The sequence below is a fragment of the Mauremys mutica genome, chromosome 19 (genome assembly GCF_020497125.1).
Source record: "Mauremys mutica isolate MM-2020 ecotype Southern chromosome 19, ASM2049712v1, whole genome shotgun sequence".
NCBI classification, from domain to species: Eukaryota; Metazoa; Chordata; order Testudines; family Geoemydidae; genus Mauremys; species Mauremys mutica.
The window spans coordinates 20,923,093-20,947,080 of NC_059090.1; the positions used below are offsets into that span (position 1 = coordinate 20,923,093).

Here is a 23,988-nt window from a genome sequence, read left to right on the forward strand (position 1 = left end):
AGCAGTTCTGTCTCACCAAAACCAGGAAGACTGTGGAATTCTGATATGAAAACCGACATTGTTGGGTGCTTGTATGAATTTATTATTAAGCACTCCTAGATGTCTTATATTTTTTCAGTTACAGAATGCCTTTCATTAAGATATTAGTTAGAGCACAGGTGGCCAAGGGATTGGTAATCGGATAGAGAACCAAAGTGATGATGAAAGTAGTTATCATCTGACAACTATTTGCAGGCCTGTAGAAACTGAGTTGGTGTCACAGTCCGGTCCTTTGTGGATAGGAGTCCACATTACAATTCACAATAATTGGCATTCTAGTTGGCAGTCTCAACAGAGAGTCTGTAGCGAAGCAACTGTGATGTCTGCTGCTTGATTGATTGGTGTTCCATTAGATGTTGCTGTGCCTTGTCTTAAGCAGAGCTAGAATAGAGAAGAGGAAGAGATGGGAGTGAGTCTGTGGGGAGGAAGGCAAGACTGAGGTCATGCGGTCCCCCAAGAATAATTTTGCTGGGAGAGTCCCGAATCATAAAGCTAGACATGGGTATTTGTTATTACTGCACCAAGCAGGACTTGTTCACTACTTAGTACAAAAGCATAACTAAAAAAATCAGCCACATGTTTCTAGAAGTGCTGTTGTATTAGATACCTGCATTTCACAACCCTGCAGTCTCATGCCTCCAAATGCCCTTGAAGTATGCAGATATCCAGTCGAACCTTCCATATCTTGCTTCTTACTTTCCAATATATGCACCCAATGGTGTCTTTCTTCATTGTAGAGTGTCATTGCACAAACAGTTTGGGTGAAACCAAAAGGACTGCGAGACAAAGCCAAACGATTCTATCTTACCAAGCCGGTATATGAAATGCATACATAATGTGCTTATTAAACACGCTTGGGTGTTTTGCATTTTTCATTTTAAAAAACATTTATGTACAAAAAATATGGTGCTGTTCCCTCCCCAGCAGTCACAAAGGCAGGATTATGGGACAAAAGTATTATCATCGTGCTCCTCAGTGTTGGAACACAGGAATATTTCCGGTCAGGGTCACTACATTGGCCTCATTTCCTGAATATCTGCAGTTCATCTTCCTTAGAAATAAATTAAAGGGACATTCTTAGGTTAGAGATGACCAGTTTTTAGATTTTTTAGTCTAAAGAACTAGAAAACAGTATTGTAACACTTTGTACAATTTTTCCCATCTCTCATTTTAAATAAATTGAGTGAAAACAAGCTTATTTGTTGGATTGAAACATTCCCCTGGAGTGTGTGGAGCCCAAACATTGCAGCTTTGTGCTATGGTTTGAGGAAATGACTCGGACTAGAAACACTAGTGAAACTGACTAGTCTATTTTAGTTGTCCAAGCCATGAATGAACTACTAAAAATGAAGAGCAAATTGTAAAAAGTATATTTGATTTTTTTAACAACTGAAAGTAACTCATGGTTTAAATAAAAGATTTTTAATCTGACCATATCCCTAAATTTGAAATAAAGAATTGTCTTCTGCAACCTTATAGAATTAATTTTTGATGTAAGAATCAGGGAGAGAAGTTGCACCTGAGAGGAGCCTGCTCCTTTTCCTTATTGGGAGCCATAAAAATAGTAAAAAAACAAACGCTTTGCTTCCTGGCTGACTTCTTTAAAAATTGCTTAGCCACATGCCCACGCCTGTTCTTTAAAATCATTGACTAGAATAGACCCCTAAGGTACGTATCAATGTGAGTTACTTTGTCACTTGGTTTTCTTTTAGTAGTAATTATTCCACCAATGCAAATAAGATTGTCTCAGTAAGAGGTGTTTGTTTATGTATGATGATTATTAGTGTCGTTTCTTGTTTGGTTAACCTCTTCCATGCTAAAGCTGTTTGCAGTAATCTCCTGTCCTGCAGGGATTTTATGATTTGAGAATTTATGATATTGCATTTCAAAACACAAAATGTGCATTTCCTTGAGGTTACCAGAGGCATTTATTGGTTAACTTAAGCACACTCTGGAGTTTTCCTACTTAATAAGATTTTGTTGGTATCTATTCATATTATCACAAAATTCACCTCAAAGCATAAACAAATCCAAATATGTAATCAGATGAAATGCATCTGGACTCCTTTTAAATATTTGGTTATACTATTTAGATCATATCAGTGCTCAGATACCAAGGTGACAGGCATCTTATAAATACCTATAATACAGCACATAATCTCCCAGGAGCAGAAAAATAAGCTGTGAGACGCTGGAATCAGCATGACGAAACCTTTCCAAAAGTACCAGGAGTAACATTATATTTGAATCTTCAACCATTATACAGCAATTTGAAACCTGTGAGCCAAATGTACTTTTCATAATTGGAGCGAGGATGATCTTGCATAGATACAATCATAACTTCAGAAAAGCTACGAGATGTCCTAGAAGAATAGTCTTGTGGTTAAGGAACTGGGCGAGGACGCAGGAGAGGTAGGTTTTAATCCTAGCTCAGCGGGAAGCTTCTTGGGTGATTTTGGGTATGTAACTTAATCTTGATGTGTTTCAGTTTTTCCATTTGCAAAGAGATAATACTACTACCTCACAGGCATGCTGTGAGGATAAATCCGTTGTTGTTTGGGAGATGTATACTCAGATATTATGTTGGGGAGCCCCATAATAAGCCTACCCCTCTGTCAAATAGGTGTGTTTTCTAAAGAGACAGAAATTGCAATCTTGGACATGTATAGTTCTGTCCCTCTCTCTCCAAACATTTGTAAAAATGAACATGCTTCTGCCTCACTCACACAACATAAGCACGTAAGTATTCCCAGTTCTTTTCAGAGCAAGAAGATCTGATCTTTAGTATCAAATCCTCGCAATAACTTTGGAAGTGGGAATATGCTATTTAAAAATATTACCCCTCTTGATCAGCATGAAAGACTCAGCAGCAGAATTGTCAGCCAGAGTTAGCACATGTGGACTTTATCTTCCCTGATATATGTTAAAAACAAACCATGAAGAAATCTATACTTTATGAAGCCATCCTGGTTCTGTCTGCAGCCTTGAAATCCAATAAATTACTCAGACAGCTCTGTAGGCTGGTGCTTTCCCAGTTGCATCCTCTCTATGCAGCCCGGTAGTTGTTGTTTACTTTCATGAGTTAGCATTGTCCTTTCCCCATGCTGCTGCCTTCAGATGGACAATACAATGAGCGGCTTATTTCAAAGCACCCATCCAGAAAGAGACGTTTCTCCGTGATCTGTGGTAAGCTGGCTGGTCCTATGGAAGTGGATCTACTCCTAGTTTCCAGTGAAGTAATTGCTGTAGGGATGTTATGTGGTCAGCAATGGGAGGCAAGGTGGTCAGTCCAATCGTGAATGGAAGGAAAGCAATCTCTATAATGATACAAGTGTGGGGAATTGTTCATTAATCAGTCTCATTATTAAGATCTGATCCATGTGGCAAACAATGTGTGAACCCTGCTAAGGTACAGCACAGACGGTAAGTGCTGTGTCTGACATGCAGGCTCTACCATTTCAGGCAGGAGAGAGTGCATAATCTTCTTTGGTTTAGGAGGAAGCGTTTTTATGTCATTATACTCTTCAGTCATTGCCATACTTTTCTCTTTTTCAACTTCAAGATATGAAGCTGGAAATTAAACACATCTGAATGTCCAAAAATGATGATAGACTTTTATTTGCTGTTTTTGGTATACAACAAAAGCTTTGTACCTTGCTAATCGAACATGTGGACTCTCAGTTACATGTTTCCTTCCCGAACTCTACTTTTCCATGTGCCATCATATGATTCCAATATTTGATCTGTCAAGTCCATCTCGAGCATGTGTTTGTTGTAATCTAGTACACATGTAGGCTTGTTTTTGTGAGTGTCCTGACCTCCAGTGAGAAGGATGAGGATAATGATGAGGAGTTATACATCCTTTTTATCAGTGTTTTTAGCCACTGGCAGTTCCTCACAGTGCAGGTCACTGATCTTGCCAAGCCTCAGGAAGGTCATTGTTTAGGGTAGCTGTTTCTGTTGCATTATTGTATAAGGTGCTTTTTTTTCCAGTATAATAGAGAGTCCTAAGTATAAAAGAAAACAAACCACAAATAGAAAATGTCCAGATAAATGAAGTCTATAGCCTTACCAGGAGAAGCTAAGACCCACTGTTTTCTAATTTGAACTGAAACTTAAGGGAAGTTAGTCCTTCCCAATATAGTTGCTGGTCCTCTCCAATATACAGAGTATGCACAAGACAAACCTTGCAAGGTACGGATTGCTTCAACCATCACTGAAATGCAGCCTTCTCTAGTGCAGGAGGCAGCAGGCTTCAAAGGGCGCACAGCAACATTGATACACAACCGAAAGTGAAAAATGCTCTGTCAAGCTGAGACAACTGAGACATTTTAGGTAGACAAGTCAGAAATACCTGGTGGGTGTTTGACCCCACAGTCCACACATTCTGTGGGAATATGCTATTTAAAAATACTACCCCTCTTGATCAGCATGAAAGACTCAGCAGCAGAATTGTGCATGCCTGTGGAATTCACTTAGTTATTTAAAACTACAGTTCTAATTGTTCCCATGCTTCATCATGATTTAATTAGCTGAAAACATGTAGGAAGCTATCAAAGTGAGGTACAGTTCATAGCTAAGAAACAAGCATCAATGATAAAATAACTGGGGTCCTGCCGCGTTAAACTATTACTTGTGGTTGAGTGTTGTTGAAATTACTAATATTCAGACAAGCAGTAAAGAGTCCTGTGGCACCTTATAGACTAACAGACATATTGGAGCATAAGCTTTCGTGGGTGAATACCCACTTCATCAGATGCATCCATGCTGATGCTCCAATACGTCTGTTAGTCTATAAGGTGCCAAAGGACTCTTTACTGCTTTTACTGATCCAGACTAACACGGCTCCCCCTCTGATACTTAATATTCATACCTGAGGGAAGAGCTGAAACCATTTTCTCTATGAATACACAGTTGTCTCTGATGTGGTTGAAAAATAAAAATACTATCCAGGCGCCTGTTCTATACTGTTCTTGACATGCAGTTCAGGGCAGTTCTGTCTGTGGGCCCCCATCTCTTCCTCCTGAGCATCATATGCGGCCTCATGTATAATTGTAAACAATATGGGATTGCATTTGAAGCCCTTCCCAACCAACTGAGGAATGATCTCCAATGTTGGAATTGTTTTAACAAAATGCATTTAAAATTATTATTCATAAATGCACATCTGATGGCTTCATTTGTTTCACTTCTTTCTTTTATAGTCCTATAAATTGCATGCAGAACATAGAGGCCTTATTTCTCAAATAAATGTTTTGCAGCCGCCATAAATTATCTTTCTTGCATTCATAATGAAAAAAAATTCAACCGTTTGATGTTTTATATCCTCTTCCTTAAAATGTAAAATATGGTAGTTGGAGCCAGATTTTATCTCATTTGAAAATAAAAGAAGGTTAGTTTCCTACTAATTTTTTTCAGAGTCCTATGTTTAGAATGGTCATGAAATGCTGCCCAAGCTGCTAACTGCGGTATTATAATCAACTTTGCATTATCTGATCTTTTGTATTTGAATTATAACAGTTTTAATGGTTATCATCAGAAAATGAGTTAACATAACCTGAGGCGTTTTCTTTAATGTGAGTTATTTTTCATCTCTTTCCACACACCCCAAGTCCCTGCCTTTAAACATTGCGCTGTTGAACTTTGTGTGTGTTAAACCTACATGGGTCCTGCCCAGGCATTGCTGTCCTGGAAACAAGCCTTGCTAAACTCCCAGCTCACTGGTTTGCAAAGCAAACTTCAGCCTTGTACTATTTACCTTGGCAAGTGCCCGACCAGATTGATGATCTGTAAAGTGGATTTGTTATTTGGCTGTTTTCTTTGGCAGCTCTTAAAAGCAGTTTGCTGATTACAGTCCCAGATGTCATTGCATACATTACTGTTCACTATAAGTTTCTTTTAAAGTTTTAATTTCAACTACAAATACTATTAAGCTTTTTGCACTTCTCTGTCTTTAACTCATGGATATTGAATATCGAGAGCAGACAGCCTTGATTTCCTTATATTCCCCTAATATTATCTTCATCGGTCTCCTCCAGCATCTCTGTAGTACTAGCAGCCAGGAAGAGAAATACAGGCTTGCCAACAAGTTCTACACTGTATCTTCCTAAGGCACCAGCCCTTTGAAATCAGTGACATACTGGCTCACTTTTCTACTAGCAGGTAACCTTGAAATTTGACTTACTGCCTTCGTAAGTTCTTATGTTTAAACGGCCAAATATATAAAGCCGTGGTGCTGAGAAAATTAGCAGTATCATTAAGTGAAGCCAGCATTATTCAATATTCCTATCTGTTACTACCATAGAAAGAGAGATACCGTGTCATCAAAGCTAACTTTTTGTGTGTTATATACAGTATCGCTAGACTATTAACTTGTGTACTAAGAGTTTTCAAACCTGAGAAGCAGTTTAGTAAATTGACAAGATACAGACCCAGAATTCAATTTGTTTCTAACTAATAGCTTTGGTTGTGATGGTCCCAAATACCTCCCTGCCCTCCTATTGGAAATTCTACTTTTTACAAGCCGGTATGTTCTTCCCCTGGGGGTGTCAATATTGCTGAGGTTTTCTCTCCAGTAGTACACTAACAATGTTAGCTGGGCCACTTAGTGTCTCCCTTCTTTGTTCTAGCTTCTCACAAGACGCCAAGCTTTGTATGCAGTAGGATTAGGGGAGAGGGATACCTGTATGTTTTATCTCCCTGGTGCCTCAGTGTAGTTTTCCCTCCTGATGTACAATGAAAGACATAAAAAGCTTTGCTTTCTATTTGTTATTTACCTAACTCTGCAAGCATTACAGGAACTGCTTCTAAAAGAAACAAAATGGAACAAGCCTCCGTGCCGTGCTTAATATGTTCCATGGTGTGATTTGGACAAGTGGTTCTTTAGTACTGGATTTGAACAGTTAAACCTTTGTTGGTGGACTAGAGCAGCTTGTTGGGGGTTGGGGTTGGAGGTACTTTCAGCTTTGAAATATTGAAGGTGAAGAAGCTAATTCACTTTAAGTAAGTTTACTTTCTGAGGGGAAGATGTCATTGTAGTATTTTTGGCCACTGCTCTAAAATTCCTCTAACCCTTTTCTGTAATAAGCGAATTGAGCAGATTAAAGACACATTACGCTGCCAAATGGTTTTTCTGAACTGTTCAAAACTACTCAGGGTGACATTTTTTTTTTCCTGTTGAAAAGGTTGTGTGGGCTTTGTGAGCTGCTAGACTGCTTTTAGCACTTCCTGTTTTATTGTGTTTGAAGTATCTTTGTGGTGACCTGTTGGGGTAGGATTCTTCCATATGGAAATTTTCCTTCAACTTTTTAATCATTTCTTAAAAAAAAAAAAAAAACAAAGATTTTCAATCCGATTTGCAGATGTCTCTGGTTTTGTTTGCAGAGAGCTACTCCAACTCACTCCGGTATTCCAGAAATATTAGTCACAAGGAAATGGTCAGATAAAGTTTCAGAGAGGGCCTCCACATATTTGTATGTTTAATTGTGTCTGATACAGTTAAAGTGGGTGTTCACCAGAGGTCCGTTCACTTGTATGTATGTTTAAAGTTTTTCATTTCCAGGCAAGGAGGAGAAGTTCCTTTCACTAAGTACATTTAAAGTCTTGGGATGAAATCCTGGCTCCATTTAAGTCAGTGGCTAAACTCCTATTGATTTCACTGAAGTCGGTATTTTTACCATTTGGGCCAAACTCATCTCTGGTGTAGCTTCGCTGAAGACATTAGAATAAGGACCAGTTTTGCCCTTTGTCTTCCCGGAGACATTTTTTTTCGGTATTTACATTTGAAGGACTAATGAGATGCGTGTTTATGTTAAAATCCACAGAACCAAATTCTGCATTCATTTAAATCAGTGTATATCTTCATTACAGTTACCTTGGATTTACAGTGTTGTAACTGACAGCAGAATTTGGAACACAATATTCACTTTATAGCTACATCCTGTTTCCTATTAGTTTTGACATCAACATCTGAATTTCAGATTTCTTCTTGTTTGGGTTTAATTACTCAATCGGCATATTCAAGAGAGCTTGGGATCTCTTTGCAATAGTTTACCCTTGCTTAGGTTGCAAGGCCAAAAGTTGGCATCTGCATTAACAGCCCTGAACCAGCACATATATTTTGGTTGGTGGAATACAGAGTGTGTCATTATGCAAACAGCTGGTGGTGTCTATCAGACGTGTCCAAGACTTTCCCCCTGGATCATATCCTCAACATTTTAACCATAAGAAAACTGTCTTTGACAGTATTTTTGAGCCCACATGTGAATACCACATGTTGAGGTTTCATGTCTACAGTTTCACTCCTAATTAAGTGTGGATATAAGTACTGGGTACCTTGTTGCTCTTAGCAACTCGCCACAAACATCTAGTTTCCACTTCCTTTGTCCTGAATCAGTTATTTATATGAGCGTGGTAGGTGGACGTGGTTGTTTTAAGTCTGTGGGATTATCATATTTCTGTATGCCACATTTGGTCTAAAGTCCTTGAGAAATTTGCTCTATCAGCTGTTGCTAGAGTGTTATGGGTAAAATTCCCTCCTGTGCAGAAGTCTAGCCTATGCACAACTAAAGTGGTACTTAAGCCCTGAAAATGGGACTTAAGTGGTATGTAGGCTCTGTGCTGGCTCTCTGCTCTGCACAGAGGTGAATTTCACCATTTGTGAAGAGTGGCATTTCCAGTTTGGTTTAGCCCGTTGTGAGGCGCTTTTCTAATACATGTGTGTTAATGCTTTTAAAGGCAGCTCTGAGTAACTTTCTTTTGGCGATTTGTTAGAGCACCATGACCCTTAGCACAGTGGCCCAGTAAGACACAGGGTGACAGTTCTGCAATTTCTTACTGAGGGCAGAAGACTATAACAGACCTTGAGGACGTGTGAGAATGAGATGTGTGACTTTTGTAAGTGAAAAGGCAATGGACCATAATTCATGTCCAGGGAAGTGGCCAGGCCTTAACAGCCTGAGAAACCATCAGTAATCCCTGATCATTCACTCAGATGAGGGAGTTGAAGCAGCTTTAGTGGACTCACATCCTGTTATTCCCCTGCTCTTGCCTGCTTGGAAGAAACACATGGACCTGTGGTTAAAGATGGATATGGTGAAGAAACAGTCCGCTGGAGGGAGGACCCTGAAAGTGGACCAAAAGTTGAGACTGACCACACTTGACCAGAATTGGACAGTGCATTTGGGTTGCAAGACTTGTGATCCCCAATTTTGCTAGGAAGATCTCTAGGGAGGTCCTGTGAAGCATCCTCAACTAGAATTGCAACCTTAAAAGGCTGGGTACGTGAGGAATAAGTGTGCTCCTCTCTTGGTCATCATGATGACCGACAGCTGACACGCCTACCTTTCATGGACCAGTTTCCGGGAAAGAGGTGACAAAGACCAGCCAGCTTACCAGAGGATGATGCCCTCTAGCATGAGGTAGTGAGCCAGAAGATATCGCCAGGGTACCCTAGACTGCAGTGCCTGAATGATTCTGAAAATCCGCAGACCGAGCAAGCCAAAGAGCAGATCCTGTTATCTTACCTAGATTTCTCTTGTGAACTCTTTTGTAAGGTAATTGTGGGAATGCTTGCAATTAACTAATTTAATTTTCCTAACCCTTGGGGAGGGAGGCAAGTGCTGGGAAGGGACTTACCAACTGAAACCCTAAGTAAATCTCACCCCAGATCGCAAGGTATCACTCGGGGTCTGTAAATGTGCTAGCATAAACCATGCTGCCTGAAAGGGAAATCATGAGCTGCTAATCCCACTGCATTGAAGGTAGAGGGGTTAGCTGACAAGGAGGAAACTGAGTAAGTCATCCAATTAGTGGCGCTCTAAAGCAAGAGCTAGGAAGGGAGCTACTTCTCCCTTTAAGAGTCCAGGGGTAATGTGTGTAGAAGGATTAATTCTGTATCCTGTTGGTTTCATGATTTGGTTATTGATGGTGTTGATGCAGTGTTTTGATCAATTGTTGATTTCAGTCTATTTTCTTAAGTTATTGATTCAGGTTTATGCTACTGTTAATTACTTGGTCAATTCATCTAATTCCCATTATAACCGCCATTTCATTATAGCATTGTTTTAGGGGAGTATAATAAATTAGTTAGCTTTTACTTTTGCTTGTCTAGGTTTTCAATAAAAATGCATATATTGTACCTGCATTGGTTTTCACTCATCAGCTAGCTATATAGTCCAAACTACCTACACAGGTGTATGAGAGCCATTGAAATGCTTCTGAATTAAACCTCAGTATTACCACACTATTTGTCTTTACTCTTATAAGTATTAGGACCATTTTTCTACATCTGCTCAAGCCTTTGATACTTTGGCTCATATAAAAAACTAAGGACTTCCAGGCATGGTGATTTGACAGTGGGCTTGTTTGAAAGATAGTTGTTGTTTTAGTTGATTCAGGGGGCCTGGAACAATTTGTATAGTGGAGGTGCTGAGAGCCATTGAACAAAACTGTAAACCCTGTATATGATGGAAACCACTTCAAGCCAGGGAGTGCGGCAGTACCCCCCGCCAGTGGCGGCTCTAGGCATTTTGCCTCCCCAAGCACGGCAGGCAGGCAGCCTTCGGCGGCTGGTCCCGCAGCTTCGGCAGACCTCCCGGGTTGCCTGCGGAGGGTCCGCTGGTCCCGCAGCTTCGGCAGACCTCCAAGCCGCGGGACCAGTGGACCCTCCGCAGGCAAGCCGCCGAAGGCAGCCTGCCTGCCACCCTCGTGGCGACCGGCAGAGCGCCCCCAGTGGCTTGCAGCCCCAAGCACGTCCCTGCCCCCCGCACCCTTAGTTCCAGCACCTGTGAGTTAATGGGCACAAAATAGATATTGTATGGATGGAGACACTGAGGCACAGAGGGTATGTCTATACTGCAAAAAAAAAAAAACAACTCTGCGGCAATGAGTCTCAAAGCCCAGGTCTACAGATTCAGCCTTGTGGGGCTCCTGCTGTGGCACTAAAAATAGCCGTGTAGACATTCCTGCTTGGGCTGGAGCTCGGGCGCTGAGACCCACCCCCCTTTGCCAGGTTTCAGAGTCCGAGTGGGAATGTCTACACTGCTATTTTTAATGCAGTAGCACAAGTCTGCAAGCTCAAGTCCGTAGGCCTGAGATCTAAGACTCGCTGCCATGGGTTTGGGTTTTTTGGGGGTTTTTTCAGTGTAGATATGCCCGGAAGAGTGACCTACCTGAGCTGTCACAGTGAGTCAGTGGGAGTGAGAAATAGAATGTGAGTTATTTTTACTACATTCAATAATATTCAGAGGCAGCTTATGGGCAACAATTTTATCTTGAATGGTAATGGAATCATTTCAGTGTTGTTTGGATTGTGCTCAAGAGTGGTAGCCAGATATAACTTCTTCAGATATTTTTGTTGAATAATACTTTCCTTGATTCAGATGACAAATGTAAATATTTAGATATGAGTTTAGATTCCCACCCAACCTAAAGAATTGAGAATGAATAATTATTACTAGTGGACTTGTAGCTGTGTAACAAAACAGGACTTTTCCCTGCCTCTTGGTTTGTGCTTCAGGATTCCCTGGGGAACAAGGTGTTTCTATCTCAGTGACAATTCTCTGGTTTAAATATTTCAAAGAAACAAATTTGTAGCTCTCGTCACTCGTCTTTTATGGCTTCCTTGTAAACAGAAAATGGATATTTTAAACAGCTTATGCCAAAACTGTGCCCAAGCTAGAACATTTCTCAATAACTTAGCCAACGTTTTAGTGGCAGAAGCACAATAGCCAATTCTCTGTGAGGACATCTAAGGTGCCAAGATGTTAATTCTTTAACCTGGGATAATATGTTATTTTTCTGCTCAACTGAGCCTGAGATTTAATAGGTCTTAGACATTTTCATTTTCACCTCACACTTTGAACGCAATTTAATTAGTTCTTACATAATTACAGGGATGATAAGCAGCTTCCTTACAAAGGGTAATACTTGTGTGTTTCCAGTGTGCTTGCAGATCCTTTCCTAAGATCAGGTATGATACAGAGCCCTGTAACAGCCCCCCACAGGCTGAAAATGTGCTAAGGAAAGCACTTACCATTGATATAGATGCATTTTTCACAAATTCAGGACCTGTCCTTAAATCTCCTTCACACGCACCACTTCCTATGCTTTCCCTCTTGGTATCTTTTTTCCCACCTTTAGGAGGCTGCTGCAACATAAGCATGTAAGTATTCCCAATTCTTTTCAGAGCAAATCCTCACAGTAACTTTGGAAGTGAATTAAACTAAACCGAATTATGGTCACTTTAATTCTGAATAACAGCATTAACACATGGATTTAATGCGGTTTAACTATTCCATCTCAAATTCACACCATTAGTTAATTCAGATTAATTTTCCTGGGTGCCCCTGTCTAGACAAGCCTTACGAATATTCATAACCTTATTGTCATCCTGGGGTATCAAATGTTGTACTGTTTGGGCTAAGAGGACTTACTTCTTCTGTCTTTATCTGATAGTATAAAATGTCTATTTGTGGAATAGCAATCTGTCTGTATCCACTGACTTAGAGGTCGTTCTCTGTGCCTCTACATAAGCTCTGCTCATTGTACAGGACACTTGTTTCACTCAGGTGCTGTTCTCCATCTTATCAATATATTTACAGCTGCTTTCTGTGCCTCATCAAATGTCCCACTTCCTCCTTTTTGCCTTTCTTTAAGTGAGTCTCGAGCTGAGGAGACTAGTTTACTTGGAATTGGCAAATACTTTACTTCACTTCTAATATTTTTTTTATACTTTTGTGGTTCACTACTGAAATGATTGGTTTATGTTTAAACAGGCTATCTCTCTGTTCCAGAAAACTGATATATTTGTTCCAAGTATCCCGGCACAGAATATCTTTCCATATTGATCTTTCAGCAGAACACTAAAACATTTGGCAAGTGTTGTGTTGCATTCTTTGATGCTATCCAGGTTTTGAAGAGATTCCCCTTGGATAGCTTCCACTTTTTAGCTTGCCTACTATAGGAAATATTTTTCCTTATTTTTACAGAATTCTTGTAGCCGTGACATAATAATTGATATTTAGCTCTCTGACCTTCGTTGCCAAGTATCCAACGTTCACTTGATCAGGGCTACAGACTAAGTTTCATTAGACACAAGATTTTTCCTTCCCATACCTTGTTCCAAGTGTGCTTACAGACATCTTTCTGTTGGACCACGATGCTAATTATGGTAAGACCATTGTTTGATCAGTGGTTTCTTCAACAGCCCAACAGATCATCACTCTTCTATCAGGAGCAAGACAATCCAAAGTTCTGGCATGACCCAGTCTCACCTAAGAGGGATGCATGTCCTGCTTCAGAATTTTGGAATGTTCTGAACAACTGAGAAGGTCTATACTCTGCTTGTACCTGAGATATATTTTCTTGCCTAGACAGACTTCTTTTCTGCACTAACTCTCCCAGGAACTTCTGATTAACCCCTCTGTTGAAAGTTCAATGCAATTTAATTCTACTATAAAACTGTCAGCAATGATTTTTTGAAAAGACAGATTTTGGTGAATATACTCTTTACTAAATTCCAACTCAACCAAACATGCTTGGCATCGCTCAACCACAGTCTAATTCTTCTCATCCAGGATAATAAATTCCATGTTCCAATTCTCACATGTTGAACATACGTTTTCATTACTATGTTCTTTCTCATAATGCACTGAAGATTTCCCTTAGCTTTTTTGGCATGGAAGCTGCTATCTCCCCTTTTGACTCCTGAGCATTACTAGCAGCTTTACCCTCTTAAAATGTCTGCAAGATCTAACTTCAGCAGCATATCTATTGTCAACAATACTAGAAGAACTGCAGCTATGATAATCCATTTTGTCCCGGAAAGCAGCATGACTATAATCCTTATGCCATTTACAATGATTCAGTTAGTCATCTTCCTAGCTAAACTGTTAATCCATGGTTGCATCTTGGGTTTCATTGCCTCGCTGCTCACGGGAGAACACCTCCTTGGCATCAACACACAAATCATGGATTTAATTAGAAAAGAAAAACATATAGTAATTATAACAACCCACATCTTGTGGTTTCGATTTATGTAAGACTAATAGATGTTTGAAATTATACATGAATAATGTACAACAACTTTAAAAGATCATAAGACATTTCTCCTCTTTGAAATATTCATTACTACAAATAACATACCCATCTTCTCTCCTTGTTTGATTTCTTGAGAAGTTTATTTTTCTAAATGATATGGACAAGTTCATTCCAATAACATGTATGTTTAAAGATACATGGTATAAACTTTGGCTGGTATAAATTGGCATACGCTAATTTACATGAGGTGAGGATCTGGCATACAGTAGTACGGTTTTTCTGTGGATTGTAGCCTAAGGGTATAGACAGGTAAGATATAAGTATAAGGTAAGGCAGTAATGAAAGAAGCCTACAGGCCTCAAAGCCTGTAAAACAGTAGCTTTGCAAAATTGAGTGTAAAGGCTAAGAAGCCTTAGCATAAGGAGTTGACCACAAGCAGGGCCGGCGCTTCCATTAGGCAACCCTAGGCGGTCGCCTAGGGCGCCAGGATTCGGAGGGCAGCATTTTGTGCGCTCCCCATGGGGCGCACGGGAGCTTCCGGTTCCACTCCCGTCTCACCGCCGAAGAAGCACCTTCTGCCGACGTGCCGCGGAAAACAGCGGCAGGCAATTGAGCAGCTCAATGACTGCCGCTGTCGCCTGTGGCATTTTGGCAGAGGGTCCTTCTTAGGCGGTGCGATGGGAGTGGAACCAGAAGCTCCCGCGCGCACAAAATGCCGCCCCCCGAATTCTGCCTAGGGCACCAGAAACCCTGGCGCCGCTCCTGACCACAAGTAGCTTTAGATCATAACCTATCGCCAGGACTGGCTCTAGGCACCAGCAAACCAAGCACGTGCTTGGGGCGGCACAATTTCAGGGGTTGGTTTTTTTTTGTTTTTGTTTTGCTTCGGCAGTTGCGCTAGCCTAGCTTTGGGTATTTTAGGGTGATAACATCAGCAGATGTGCAGCCACAAGAATGCCATGGTATTGATATATATTCTAAAAAGCTTGAGGCAAATGATGCAATAAGCTATGAGAAAAGAGCATCCCAACATTATTAAGATGAGGAAGATTAGACATGGACAGAAGACGATGGAGATCCTTATGAATATTTCATGGTGGCCATAGAACCCAATAACAGGGCTAACCCACAGCCTATGCTGTTGAACTCTTTTCAGTATGCCAGCGATAGGACCTCTCGTGGATCACCTGTCTCCCTGCTTATAGGTCTTCACAAGAGATGGTGTGAGTATGCACATGCTCCCACGCAGAACATCTTGACCATCTTGTATTATTTCTACCTACTTTGCGGGTTGGAGTGTTTGTGATTTTGCTAACTGTGCTAATAAAAATATTACAAATTCAAGGGGTCTTTCCTAAATGTGAGTCTCTCTCTCTCTCCTGCATATCAGGGTTCTCATTCTGATAACTAATGATTCTGGGTCTGATACTGAGGCAGAACCCTGCCAAACCATAGAACATTACATTGGAAATTCTAATCAGTAGGTCAGGCAACAAGATCTAGGGTCAGATCCACAGCTAGCGTGAATCAGCATTGTTCTTTTTGAGCTCAATATACATGAGCTGAAGATCTGACCATTTAACTTTTTCTCTAGGATTTTTGTTTGTTTGTTTTGTTTTGTTTTTTGCTTAAACTGTGAACTAATGTTCATCTACCTTTTTATAAAAATATTTTGCACACTGTCCTTATTTTCCCTATGTAATCTGATGAGAGAAGACAGCAGAAATACACACATGGTGATGTTAAAACAATGATTTACAATTGGAATATGTACCTGTAAAAATAAAGAACCATGCATACACTTTATTAGTAATCTTTTATATTTCCCTTCCCTCTTAGTCACTGAGTAGCACTTGCCGGGTAAAAAATGGTATAATTATTTAAGTGGGCAACATAATCCCTGTCTATTTTTTTTAATTCACATTCGTTCACTGAAGCTTTATATTTAACCATAAAGAAAGGACCCTTTTTTCGTAATCCCAGTTTGCCTTTGGAGTTATCCTCCCAAATTACCCAGTGCAAACATGAGGCATGTAAAAGAGTAAATCTCCTGCCCTTTGAGTAGAGTCTTTTCTAAGGATGAGAGTGAGATGAGTTAAATGACTGAAAGCCTTAGGCCAGGACATGCCAGCTGCAATAATTTTTTCACTCAATCATCTCACCTTGCAATGCCACTCTGCCTTATACAGCCACCAGATGTCTGATGAATAACATAAGTGACAAGGGCAAAACCTCGTGAATATATTCAGAGGAAAACTTCAGACAGTGAGGGACTGGTCTGTTGGCTCAAGACCAGCTGGGTCTTGCTTATGCTCTCTATACCATACATGGTTGGAATGAAATACCCTGTTGGACATGATTTGGTAGGAAATAGGCGCTTGATCCTGCGGGTTGCTGAGCACTTTGGTTCCAATCCAGCAACCACTTAAGCACACACTTAACTTTAAGCATATGTGTGCTGCCATTGAAGTCAATGAGGCTACTCATAGGCGTAAAAAAAAGCATATGCTTAAATTCTTTGCTGAATTGGGGCCAAAGTGCTCAGCATATATCAGGATCAAGCCCTAGATTAGGGGCTAAGTACACAGCTGGTGTAACTCCACACTTACCTCCAGTGCCTTCGGGATCTGGACAAAGGAGCTGGACAGTTTACCTTTCCTGAGCCCGAAAACTATATATACACTGTCCAAGTGAAGTCTTGGAATTGCAGGTACATTGAATTTCTAGGGAGAACAGTTACTGCACATAGTCTACGTTCAAGTTAAGGATTTCATTACTGGCAATATTGTCTAGTGATTGGAGGGCAAGAGTGGGAATCAGAAAATCTTGATTCCAGTCTTGACTCCCCCAGTGACTTGCTCTGTGACCTTGGGCAAGTCACTTTAACTTCTTTGTGGGCCAGATCCTCAGCTGGTGTAAATGGTCGAGTTCCATTTACTTCAGTGCCGATTGTCTATTTCTACTAACTGAGGATCCGGCCCCGTGTCTGTTTCCTGTCTGTAAAACAGGGGTAATAATACCTATCCGAGTCGCTGATGTGTTGAAGCTTAATAGGCCGGTTTCCAGTACCCTGACTGCTTGAGAATTAGTGGGTTCATTCTGAGGGTACAAACGTGGCTTCACAGTCTGAAATAGTATCTTCTGCCTTTAACTCCCGTTGCACTGCGTGGTGACATGTTACCATTTTTCTAGTTTAGTATCAGAATCTGTCTCTTAATATTTGTGAAGCACTTTATTTGGAAGCCGTTGCTATAAGAGGCTGGGCAAAGGTTATTAGATACTTTCCTACCGACATTACAGTTTAACTCAATAAGGTTTGCTATAGAAGGTGCCAAAAAAAAAGGCCATTATCTCTCCGTGGTTCCCTGGGAATAATCATTGTACAACGTATGCTGATAGAAATTGTAGAATTAACATGAAAATCTTTGCTATCAAAGGCTAAAAATACGCTAGTTTCTGTTAAGCAAATGAAAACACCCACAGTGCCCCAAACTCGAGTGATGGTTATGTGGCGTGTTGAATGAAATTTATTCCAGGAAATAGCTGCATGGATTACATATAATGACAGTTGTATAGACAGTGCAAAGAGAGAAGAGGCCACTCTTGTGACTGCTGTCATAATGAGAGAGACAAGGGGAGTGAGGTCATGTGTTTTACTGGACCAGCTCCTGTTGGTGAGGGAGGCAAGCTTTCAAGCTACAAGGAGCTCTTCAGGTCTGGGAAAGGTGCTAAGAGTGTCACAGCTAAATACAAGATCGAACAGACAGTTTAGCATAAGGAGTTAGCACATGTTCTGAGGGACCATTCAAGGAGAAGTGGCCCGTTAACACCCCTATAGTCCTAGAACTAAAAAAAAAAGGGGGGGGAGGGGCTTTTGGGTTACAGATTGTTATAATAATCCATAAATACAGTGACTTTATGAAGACCATAATTTTTAGTGTGCTGCAGAGTTATGAATTTAAGGTCCCAGGCTCATCTTTTGAAAGTGCTGTGCAGGTTTCCTTTGAGGATGAGGAACTGATAGGTCAGATATAGAGTGATCACTTTGTGAAAAGTGTTCACCCACAAGTGATAGGGTGTTTTTGTCTTTTATTAGCTTCCGGTATGAGTTCATTCGAGAGTATAGTGACTGTCTCATTTCACCCACCTAGTTGTTATTGGGGCATTTAGTGCACTGGATGAGGTACACCACATGTGATAGGCCTGTGTAGGACCCATGGATCTTGAAAGGTGTGTTGGGGGAGTGTTTGTCTTTATAGCAGTGAAGATATGTCTGCAGGTTTTGCATCTGTTGTTCTGGCAGGGTTTGGTCCACTTCGCATTGCTGTGTCCTGGTCTGTGGGGAGCTTGCTTCTGATGATGATCGTGGAGAGGTTGGGGGATTGTTTGAAGGCCAGAAGAGGGGATTCAGGGATTAGCATTAGCATTAGCATTTTTAAATAGCAATTGCTTTCTGAGGTTCAAGCCCTAAAGTTGTGTTATGTGCTGAGGCAGCAGGGGAATTAGAACTCATCCTTAGTTACAAATCACCTCTTGCCCCATTTTCAGATGCACACTAATTGCATAGTATTTGCAAGTTAGATTTATTTATCCTGTGTACAAGCACTTATTAGACAGTAGCTTGGCACTGCAGCATATGTTATCTCATAGTGAAGACCAATAAATGATAAGTTAGGGACCCTGAGTGAGATTAGTGATTCACTTTAAAAAAATATTTTGGTTTCTATTTATATGTCAGCTGGGTTTTGAAATGTTTCATCTAGAAAAGGTGATATCATGCACTAGAGCAGATGATACTCAGACCTCAGGAGCCAAATTGGCATTTAGCATTACCCAAAAGAGCCACAGTAGTGTGAATTCATTGTTTCATTTACTATTTTTATATATATATATATATAGTTTTTATATATATTTATATAAAATATATATATATATTATTCTCACAGCAAATGACTGACCAAGTATTCTACAACTGGTTAATAACATAGTAAAAGCATTCTGATTGGTTAATAAATTAGGTTGGTTAATAATTAAATCACACAGTGTCTTAATATCTTGTTCTGCAGGAGACACATTAGAGAGCCACTTGCAGCTCCCAAGCTTCACTCTGAGTATCACTGCACTAGAGACTTTTATATTCCCATAGTGCAAAAAATATTTGTTTCATTGTGTTCTTATTGCTGCTGGTATAAACCAACCATCACAGCTCTCCTGGGTACTTGCCTGCTTGTGTAGTTCCTTCTTCTGTTGTATTTGTAACAAATTCTAATAGGCAGACTTTCTCCTACCTGGTAGGAAACTGCTTCTTTTTCTCTTCTTGTTTGTGAACATCTTTGCCTATGGACACTATATAAAAAAACCTAGCCTGTTTTTCCAGGGATAACTTTTTCCAACAAAGTTCCAAAACTCCAGTAGATAAATTCATTCCTCTCTATAATGTAATTGAAACATGAGAAGGATGCTAACTACTGTTTTATCTCAGCACCATGTGCCAGATTCATCCCTAGTGTAACTCTATTGAGGTCAGTCGCTATCTGGGACACTTTCTTATTTATATTACTGGAGTGCTTAGGAGCCCTCATAATGGACCAGGACCCCGCTGTGCTCGGTGCTGTACAAACACAGAACAAAATGACAGTGCCTCATCTGGCTCTCATTCAACAAAGCACATAAGCACACTGATTTATTTCATTGGCCAGCACTTGCACAGTCACAGTCTTTGTTGCAGAATTGCAAAGTTTTCTTGAGTCCCTTGCTAGGGAATTAAAAATTAAATAAATGTTTTATTAACATTTCACTCCACAGCACAGAAATGCTGAAGGTTCAGCACCACTCTCCTTTACAAACCAAATGGCACTGGAAAGTACTTTTAGTAGCCAAGTTGTAACCTGCAGTCTCCACCCAGAAGAAACTGATTTTGCTACATTGCTTATAGTGGGGATCAGGGTGGAGAAATACACAAGATGTGAGGTTGGGGGGTGGGGGAAATCTAGTCTAATGGCAAAGATAGGGCTCTAATCTCCCAGTTAGATACTAGTGGCTGTAAACCATGTTCCAGAATCTCGAACTCAAATTTGCCAAACTCAATACTGTATGTACGTTACATGCTATATTTCTATTACACAAGAATGAGTATCCTGTTACATATTAATATATCATTCAAACTGTAACACTGTTCCAATGTTTTTTCAACGTTTCTAAAATTCAAATGAAGCACAATCAAAATAAATCCCTTGGCTCAGACAGTTCCCACTAATTCTCAAGCAATATGACAAATCCCTGCTTCTGTCTCCAAGTGTAATATAAGATCTCAGTTAGCCAAAAAACCTGACGAATTGTCAGATCTTTCCTTACCTGTGTGTAAATACGATCCCTTTCTAATCCATTGTGTTTTCTTTGTACATACATATGTGGACTTGCACGCACTAGAGGGTTGATAGTGAGCCGATAAATCCTGCTGTTTTCTTATCTGAAGTAAGACAATACGTTCCATTACCTGCAATAGAGTTGACATTTTTTATCCTGTGCAGAGATGTCAGTAAAATAAGATATGCCTCCCAGCCCTTTTTGAATAAATTAATAAATTAATAATAAAGTAATTGGCATATAAGTCCAATAGAAAATAGCATATTGTCTCATCGTGCTAACAGACTTATCCTCATCGCTGGGGCCCTACCAAATTCACAGACCATTTTGATCAATTTCACGGTCATAGGGTTTTAAAAATAGTCAATTTCATTCTTTCAGTTATTTAAATCTGAAATTTCACGATGCTGGAGTTGTAGGGATCCTGACCCAAAAAGGAGTTGTGGGGGTGGGGGGGGGTTGCGAGGTTATTGTAGGGGGAGTTGCGGTACTGCTACCCTTACTTCTGTGCTGCTGCTGGCGGCGGTGCTGCCTTCAGAGCCGGGCAGCTGGAGAGCAGTAGCTGCTGGCTGGCATCCCATCTCTGACGACTGAGCAACGCAGAAGTAAGGATGGCATGGTATGGTATTGCCACCCTTACTTCTGCGCTGCTGCTGGTGGGGCACTGCCTTCAGAGCTGGACGTCTGCTTGCCAGCTCTGAAGGCAGCACAGAAGTAAGGGTGGCAATACTGTGACACCCCTAAAATAACCTTGTGACCCCACCCCCCGCAACTTCCCTTTGGGTCAGGACCCCCAATTTGAGAAATGCTGGTCTCCCCCATTAAATCTGTAGAGTATAGGGTAAAAGCACACAGAAGACCAGATTTCATGGTCCGTGATGCATTTTTCGTGGCCGTGAATTTGATAGGGCCCTACTCATCGCTAAATAGCAGAATCCTAATTCTGCACACACCTTATGCAAGTTGTTCCATTGAAGTCAATAGCAATACTTGCTAAGTGTGTTTTAGATACGGGCTTCACAGAATTATAAGAGTGAATTCTATTCACATTAGGCATAAGGCAAAATAAAAACTGATCTAAACTTTGTGGTTGAGATTTTCACAGGAGTGAATTGTGTGTAAATACCCTAATCAGTTTTGAAAATCCCAACCTTTGTCCTTAATTTAGTTTTAACTTAATTTAGTTTTTGTGAAGTGGTAAAATTTTGGGAAACTTTATTTTTAAATTATCTTTGCCCCTAAATTTTCTAATTTTAACCAACACTAGCAAGGAAGTATTTCTAACCCTGAAAAAACTAAAAAGTGCTGGCAATCTTGCAAGAAGTCTCCTGCTTGTGAAATTTCCAGACCAAAGAGATTCAGAGACTCTCAGATAAGTTTCAGAGGAAGCATCAGAACTTTTGTACGCCAACCCAAACTGAATCTCTGAAACTTGACAATCAGCAATGCACAATTATTGCTTTAAAACATCCAGTCAGACATCAGAATTAAATGTAATGGGACAGAGATCTGTAATGTTATTTCTTGTGCAGGTGCTCGCCTTTGTTACATTCTCTGCCTATTCTATTCTTATGAGAACGGAGACCACTGAAATGTTTGAGAATCTTGAGCATTCAAGTGGAGATATTTAGCTGCAACATTTATCTACACTCTTTTTTTGGTTCTAAGGAGTAAGAGTTATTCCTGGTAATAGATTTTATTATAGAGATATATTAGATTTTTAAAATAACAATAGTAATTTCCAAGTAAAGAATAATTATTATAACTCTTTGCCTTTTCTTTGTTTATTAAGGCATATCAGATGCTACAGTGGTTTATATACTTTTTTCATTTCTTACTGGTAGTGTACACTTTAGTATGTGGTAGCGGCTTTGAAGTTACACGAACAGTAACTATTTTCTAACTGTGACATTGAATTGTGATCATGTAGCACAAAATCTACAGGTATATACAGGTTAGGAGGAGTCAAGGACCCACTTTAAAAAAAAAAAGAAGCCCAAGCAACATTCTGGGCCAGATCCTAGGCTGATGTAAATTGGTGTAGTTCCATTTATTTCTATGGAGCTGTGGTGATTTACACTAGCTGAGGCTCTGGCCTCCGCCCTCTTCCACACTCTCATATCTTCAGCTGTTTTCAATTACGTAGATCGCTGCCTTTAATCGAAAATAAATAAAGGATTGAAATCCACCTGATAAGGGAAAAATAGGCTTTTGTGTATCAGCACAGCCTTATTTGTAGAACATGCTGAATAAGTGTGTCTTTTTCCCCTCTCATGGCTGGTGCATACAGAGAGTAAGGGCTTGTGTACACAGAGTAGCAGTGCACACAAGACGTGTGTGATTTCAAAAGCACACTGACATGTGCACTAATGGACTCGTGTGGACCCTGCTGGTGCCAAGTTCGTGCACATTCATGCACTTTGGTTCACATTAGAAATCACCCACCTCTAGTGCAGGGATCAGCAACCTTTCAGCAGTGGGGTGCCAAGTCTTCATTTATTCATTCTGATTTAAGGTTCCGTGTGCCAGTAATACATTTTAACGTTTTTAGAAGGTCTCTTTCTATAAGTCTATAATATATAACTAAACTATTGTTGTATGTAAAGTAAATAAGGCTTTTAAAATGCTTAAGAAGCTTCATTTAAAATTAAATTAAAATGCAGAGCCCCCCAGAGTGGTAGCCGGGACCTGGGCAGCGTGATCGCCACTGAAAATCAGCTCGTGTGCCGCCTTCGGCACGTGTGCCATAGGTTGCCTACCCCTGCTCTAGTGCATGCTGCTGCTCCATGTACACACAAACATAAGAGCCTACTGCTGCTACTAGCTAATGGAATTACTCTTTTAGGCGAGGTGGCAGAGGCCTGTACTTTTGGTTCTGAAGATCTGAAGTTCAATTTCCACTGACAACCCATGGTCGGGATTGTTGCATTTATATGTTTTATTTGATGTTGTTAAACCGCCTAGTTTCCTTCACTGTTTGTCCCTGTCCTCACGCCAAATTTCCAGCCTGGGTAAGGAAGGAGTTTGGACACCTCATGGAGGAATCACCTAGGTTGCTGTAAGAGCAGTTTAGCTGACACCTTTTATTAGACTGTATTAGCTGTGTGGTTTTGCTCAGCTTTCACCGGGCTAGGACCTGGTCTCCTGTGCAACAACACATGGGTCCCTCATTTGGTAGCTAGGTGGTATTACCACCAATCTGGTGTGAAACTGCTGTTTCGATGGCACGTAGCAGAGCTGCAGAGAGCGTTCGAGGCAAAGGCGGCTTTTAATAAATACGCTTAATCGTTTATATTTTGACCTTAACCCAGACTCATACTCAGACACAAAAAGCTGCAAGATGAAAACGTACTTTGTCAAGGCTTCTTTGGCTGATAGTGTGGTAAAGCAGGGCAGCCTTGCTCTGAGGAAATGCAGATCCTTTAGAAAGGAGAGTAAAAGGTCAAAACTAATCCAAAAGGACAAGCAGTGTATGTCTGTGTGTATATTGGGTTTCACATATGAAATCCAGTCATGATAAATCTGATGGCTTTAGAAACATCT

At 40.4% G+C, this 23,988-nt stretch overlaps 1 protein-coding gene and 1 long non-coding RNA gene across 8 annotated transcripts in view; one reads left to right on the forward strand and one right to left on the reverse strand.

The window, feature by feature from the left end:
- Nucleotides 1–23,988, forward strand: part of BCAS3 (BCAS3 microtubule associated cell migration factor) — a 482,555-nt gene that overhangs the window by 418,455 nt on the left and 40,112 nt on the right. The gene's annotated exons all lie outside the window — the stretch shown is intronic.
- Nucleotides 101–23,838, reverse strand: LOC123353057. Its single transcript, XR_006574368.1, has 4 exons — nucleotides 23,798–23,838; nucleotides 20,434–20,575; nucleotides 647–815; nucleotides 101–420 (listed from the first exon to the last, which is right to left on the reverse strand). It is a non-coding gene; the product is annotated as an uncharacterized LOC123353057 (long non-coding RNA).